Source organism: Uloborus diversus, chromosome 9 (assembly GCF_026930045.1).
Source record: "Uloborus diversus isolate 005 chromosome 9, Udiv.v.3.1, whole genome shotgun sequence".
Taxonomy (NCBI): Eukaryota; Metazoa; Arthropoda; class Arachnida; order Araneae; family Uloboridae; genus Uloborus; species Uloborus diversus.
The window spans coordinates 144,139,764-144,146,607 of NC_072739.1; positions in this window are offsets into that span (position 1 = coordinate 144,139,764).

A 6,844-nucleotide genomic window follows, 5' to 3' on the forward strand; every position below is an offset into this window, starting at 1 on the left:
TTTACACCCGTTTAAACCTCCAAATTTACTAGAACTACTTCTCATCGCGGAGTAGCACATCTCGTACCTTTCCCTTCAGTGCCAACTTAGATTGGAACATACTTTAGTGTCAGGTTCTTCCAATAGCTTTGACCTCTTCCTCACTCTCTAGTTAATCTACTATGTTGTAATGATCTTCCCAAAAATCATCCTCTACGCAGAAAATTGATCTTATAAAATGGGTGCAAAAAAATTATTATTATTATTTTTTTTTTGACAACTCTATAAGTAAACTTAATTACCCAGCGAGAAAATTGGAACAAATTTTATGATAATTTTCAGTTAAAATGTAAAAACATCAACATCGAAAAAACATCGAAACCAAAACATCGATGGTGCAAAAACATCGAAAATAAAACATCGAAAACATCGACATCGATGTCGCATCCCTAGTTCCAAGTGACATTTTCACCTTCCCATAACTAAGATAGGCCTAAAAAGGAAGCGATTCGACTCCCCCTGTGCTCGGCTAGTGGAGTCGAGACGGCCAGTGGAGAAATCAGCCGAAAGGGAGAAATTTTCCCTCTTTTTCCCTGCTAACCAGTTCTCTCTCCATTTGGGGTGTGCCCTCAACAGTCGGTTCGCGCTTGCGGCCGAATCGGTTTTAGTCGCTTCTTTCGTCTACTGCCTTGGAGCAGTCGAGAGATGGCTTTTTCTATCCCCGTGTAAGTGCTAATGTACTGTTATCAACGACAGGCGCTTGCATCTGAAAGAATATATAATGTACCCAACAATCAAAGCATTTGATTTTCGCGACGACACTTCTTTTTCTTAAAATTTAGTTAAATTTTATTTAGATTTTTGAAATGGAAAAAGTTGTAGGTCGATATTTGCGCAGCAACAGTAAAATGTATTTAACTTTCAATAGCTACTTGGAACAATAGAAGCTAATTATGGGAAATAAATTCAAATCAATTAATTTCATTTTTATTACAGATTAAAGATTCATCGAATATCATATTTTGCCAAATATCGAATATTCAGTTAAAATTCAAACTGAATATTCGGGTGAATACCGAAAACATGTTTAATATGTTTTTTAAGTAATATTAATTAATAATTAACTAGTTTTTCCCAAATTTACAATAGAAAATATTTATCTATTTTAAGAAATATGAATACATTTTTTATTTAACATCATAATTTTACATATATTACGTATAGTTATTATAATAAAAACAAATTTATCCAAAAGAAAAAGTTAATTAATATAGTAAATATATTAACTTGGTTTATGTTTGCCTGAAATTCTGCATAAATAGATGAATAATTTCTTTCCTGAGAGATGATTTGATAACTGATAATCATGATTAAAACATGCTACAAAGCTATATCCACAGGTGTAGAACTTTGCATTTACCTTCCATACAAATACAAACCTAGTTGCTCTAAATATTAGTACAAGTTATTCAAATGGTTTTCTGTTATGTTAATCTCTTCGGCAACTGATAAATATTTGTATCATCATTTTAAAAATAAGGAATAAAATTCAAGTATTGCAAAGGATTATTAAAACTTAATCACAATGATTAATTTTAATTAGGTTGTTTTTAAACAGAAGTTCATATGGTAACTTAAGAAATTAAAGTGCTGCAAAATTTAATATTCTGGTGTTTTACTCTTTTCTTAGTTGTGTATTTTATATGTAAAAAAATCCGCCCTTAATATTAAGTTAACTTTATATATTTTGTACTACTGAACATTATGAGTTTTTTATTTTTCTGCGAAAACCCAATATAATATCACCGATATACTACAAAATTGAAGGTTTTAATTTGGAACAGTGTCATAACGATTATAACACGAGGGTAAGGTTATTAAGTAAACCCCTAACTCATTTCAGTTTTTATGAATTAATTTATATTTTAATTATAAAATCGCATGTAATTAAGAAAAATCATAGTTTGATAGCACATAAGTTTGATTGAAGAATTCAGAAACTACTTTTGCGAATTTCTTCTTTTTGCGAATTTTATAAGCTGAAAAAGAAATCTATTATTTCGAATATAGTTCCTGGATCAAAATGCCTCTTTTAGGCACGTCAACGCATTTTTTTAAAACTGAATTATTGTTTCCCTTAAAGAAGATTAAATGGATGAATCGCGATATTATATTCCCTTAAATTTGAAACCAGTGAGTGAATTTCGCAGCTCTGAGTCCAATTCCATTCTTTAACAAACAAAAATGCTTTCATTCAAAATATGGTGTGCATGTATTGTGTTCTGTGAAAAAACTGTAAAAAAAATGTTGTAAAGAAGTTAATTTAAGATAATAAATGAAATAATTCAATTAATTTATCCTCTTGGGGGGAGCGAAAATCCGCCAATCCCCCCCCCCCTCCCACGCATTCTTCTTTTTTTTTGTTACCTTTATTTGTGAAATTATTGCTCAGCTGATTGGTCAATAAGTTAGCCTTGTCTTCCATCCAATCAAGAATGACTCACACTCAGCTGGTCTTTAGAAATTCTTTTCGGATCAGCCATTTTACTAAAAGCTGCGAAAAATGCGACGCGAAACAACGACTCAGATATTTTCGCGCTCCCAAAATAATAACATCACTTTCAGCAACCACGATTGGTCAAAACCCTTCCCCTCTGAAGAAGAGGTCGAACTTCCTAGAACTTCCTTGGTATCTACTCCACTGAGACTCGAGCACACCTTGGGTCGAGAAGAAAACCGTAGAGCTGTGTTCATGCTGAAGGATCATACTTTGGAAAATTTTAGCGCTCTGTACTTAAATGTCCAATAAATTTCTAGTTCTGAGATCAGTCTTGAAACATCTGAATCATACTTTGTATGAGAGAAAGTCAGTGTTGAAAGCTCAATATTAGCATACATGAAAGTAAGCTCATTATGTAATCTCAATTCAATTTGATTTTTTTTACGCATTTGCTACAGTTGAAATAAGTTAGGTTTTCAGATAAGCAAGAAAAAAAAATGAAAAAAAAAATTATTGTGTGAATGAAAAATGTGTGTGTACGCATGTGTGTTTGAGTCTGTGTGCTGGGATAAGTGTGTGGGTAGTTGTGTGTATGAATGTGTGTGTGGGGGGGGGGTATGTGTATGTGTGTGTTGGCATATGTGTTTGTTTCTGTGTGCAGGCATGAATGTGTGGGTAGTGGTGTGTATGTGTATGTGTAGGTGTCCGTATGCATGCGTGTGTATATATGTTTGTGTGTAGGTGTATGTGTGTGTATGTTTGCGTAGGTGTATGTGTGTTTATGTTTGTGTAGGTGTATGTGTTTGTGTGTGTGTGTGTGCGTGCGTGTTTGTGTGTAGTTGTGTATGTATGCGCGTGCGTGTAAGACATGGATGCAACCTGGAGACGGCTTTCACTATAGAAGCAGCATCATGAGGAACCGGTCGACGGTAATGGTGCGGAGGGTGGCGGTGGGAAAATAAAATGATAGGACGCGAAAAACAGTCAAATGAAAGCAATAAGCAATCGTGATTGCTCAATAATGTTTTAAATTCGATATTAACTTAAGAGAAATTAATTTCCTTTTATTCTAGAATAACGCTTCGTTAATAATTTTAACTAATTTATTTAAGTTATTTTAAATTTCATATTAATTATTATAAATTAATACCGATTCTTCTTGTTTTATAAATTTAGGAACCACAGTTCATAGTTTCTGTTCCCTTTCTTAAAATCATAATGCGCATTAAATTAAAAATAGTTCTCAACAATACGAAAAAATAGTGGATAATATAAAACATTTTTCAAAGAGTTTTAAAACCAAGTTTTTTAAGTCATCTCTCAAAGAAACTGGTTGCAAGAGAAGAGTACATCATTTAAAACAATATTAAGTCAATATTTGGAACGCATGTGTTACTTAAATTAGGGAAACTTAGTTTCTACTCTTACAACGAAACTCTCCCCACCGTTCCTTCATTTTCAAACTAAGAGAATTTATTCCTCCATTTTCACTTTCAATGAGAGCATTTTTTAAAAGCTTTTAATCTAGTTAAAGTGTAGTGGTGAACTTTGAAAGTTTTTTAAGGAAACTTTCAAAACGTAAATTACAAAATTAAATTTGAGAAAATTCTATTGTCGCAAATTTTTCCAAATTCTGACGCCGACTTTGTGTTTACACAAATTAAATTCTTCTTTTAAAATGTGCTGCAAATGCGATAAAATTAATCATTTAGTTTTCAAAACTCCAGAGGAGAAAGAAAAGTTTTCTGTTTAAATTAATTTCTGGAAACCATAAAACATGCCTTTTTTAATATGTAAAAAAGACTTTGTAGTTTCTTATACCCACATACCTTTTCTGTAAAGTTTATTTGTGTAATACATAGTTCAATGTTATGATGTTTTTATGAGCGTGAACAAAGTAACATTGGTATTAATTTTTATTTTTCTTTGAACTTTTTAATGTACTTTAATAATAAAGGCTATTAATATTACATGCCATAAAGCTTCAACTTAGAGCTTAATCGTATATATGTATATAATATAATTGCGCCCAGTAAGATTACCCCAAATTTTATGTCCTAGCATTTTGCTTATTTATGATTCAATTGCCCTGAAAACTTACGCATGACTCATAAAGAATAAGAAACGAAGTTTTCATTAAGTTTTTTAGCAGTTTTTACAAAGGAAGAGGATTTGGTCTTGTTTAGGGATGAAAACAGTCGGGAAAAAACCCGGAAAATTTCCGAAAAAAACGGAAAAAAACGTTTTTTTTTCCGTAGGGGTTTATTTTCATTTCGGAAAATATTTTTTTCAACTTTTTAGGAAGTTTTAATTAAAACTTTCGTCTAAAAGTGATTAGAAATTTTTCATACTTAAATTCTGATTTAATTTCCTCCCCCCACTCCCTCCTTATATGTTAAAATACTGTAACTTTGATAATGCATGTTGTTGTGTGATAATATAATGTGCATATAGATCAAAAAACATTTAATACTCCCCCCCCCCCAAAAAAAACACAATATCTTTAGTGAAGAATTTATTTTTCTTCTTCATAAAACAAACAAGCATAACTTTAATCACATAACTATGTTTCTGCTGACTGTGTGAACTAAATGTACAGGGTGCGGCAAGAAGAAAAAACAACCGGGCAAGCAATTTCCCATGTAACTTTATTAAAAATAAATGAGTTAAAAAAACACAAAACATAATAATATGAGAAGACCTTCAGCAATGTATAAAGTAAAACAGAGGTGCAACTGATAGAAAATTTTCATTCAAGTGCCGCAAGTCCTTCAATTAATCCTATTCCCTATAAAGCAATTGGTAAAGAGAGTCCAAACTTATGCGTATAGCGTAGGGTAGACCTTTGACTCTAAAACAAGCCATACAGTGTAGTAAATGGGATTGAGGTAAAGCGAGTAGAACGTCAACTCTGAAGAAGATATCAAATCAAAAACAATGCGCCTTGCACCGCTCTTGTCTTTTTGACCGTATGAACTGGTGTGCAGTCAAATTAAAATGTCCAGTCTACATGGTATGCTGAAGTGCTCTTAGGTCCACAGAAGTACAACAGCTTCTAAAATGTCCTTCTGATACACTGTTTCATTTACTTTATAGCCCTCATCCGCAAAAAAACAGGTTTTTTGTCGCTTGTGCTGATTCTATCACAGACAAAGTCTGACTTCGAATTTTGGCGATGTTTTACTAAAATGTTCACTGTTCGTTTTTGTACTCTTTCCGGATATCGACTAGAATTTCTAAGCCGCTTGAAGCGGCATACCGCTTCAAATACTGTTTGTCAAGGCAAAACAAGCAAATGAACTGTCAATCTACTTGCTTAAACAACTTTAAAATAGCAGCTCTTTTGCTTAAAATTGTAAGAAAACCGTAAAACAATACATAAACTAGGAGATACAGTGTAATTTTTTTTGCTAATAAAGTGAGAGACAAAAATGAATAAGACGCTCATTAAAATGAAGTTACTTTGCTTCCATTTGATGATGCAATCTTTATCCGAGGTTTTTTTTCTGCCGCACCTTGTATGCTGCCGTGCCAAGCGCAAAAGTGGAATCTGCAGTTGAACTCAAGCAGAGAGATTGTGTTTTAAAGGTTTTTGAGCAATCACGGTTGCTTATTGTTCTGACTTGAACGTCCTTGATGTTGTGGTTCCTTTTTCAGCTTGGACCAGGGGTCTCTGCAGCACCACCGCCCGCCGTCCTCCTAGCGCGGCTGTCCCCCGGTCCTGAGCTACCCGCTTCTACTGGTTGGAGGCGTCCATCCCCTAAACACACGCCCGCTCACACACATACAAACACACGACTTCACATACACTACGCACACGCCTACGTGCGTACACACAGGTCTACGCACACACACAAGCCTATACTACACAAGCCTACCCACACACACACAACTATGCACACGTAACCGCCTAGGAGGAGGGGGCAGGCTTGGGGGGACAGGAGCCGTTTCTAGAAAGAATAACTCCAATGAGTAGGGTCCTGTCGTGATTGCGAAAAACATAATTTGAATTGAAAATTTCAGAACTGAAATTATTTTTTTTTCAGAATTTATAAAAAAAAAAGTTTTTGATAAATCATTTACCAAAAACTATACAACAAACCTAAAGCATTTTATTCATCAAGTAAAATACGAAACAGAGAGAAACTTGGTTATATTATGTCAGTTTTTTTCAAAAGTGTAGGTGTTCAAAAGTGTAGGCAGTGAGAAGCAAAGGGATCTAAGAGGACATTTTCAAAACGACTATAAAGAAAACGTCCTAGGTAGACTTTCTTTGAGTTTTTTTAAATCATGCTATACAGCAGCACCTATCTACTAGGGCTACTAGTGCCCTCTCTTGCCCAAAGACAGAGGAGAAGTTCACCT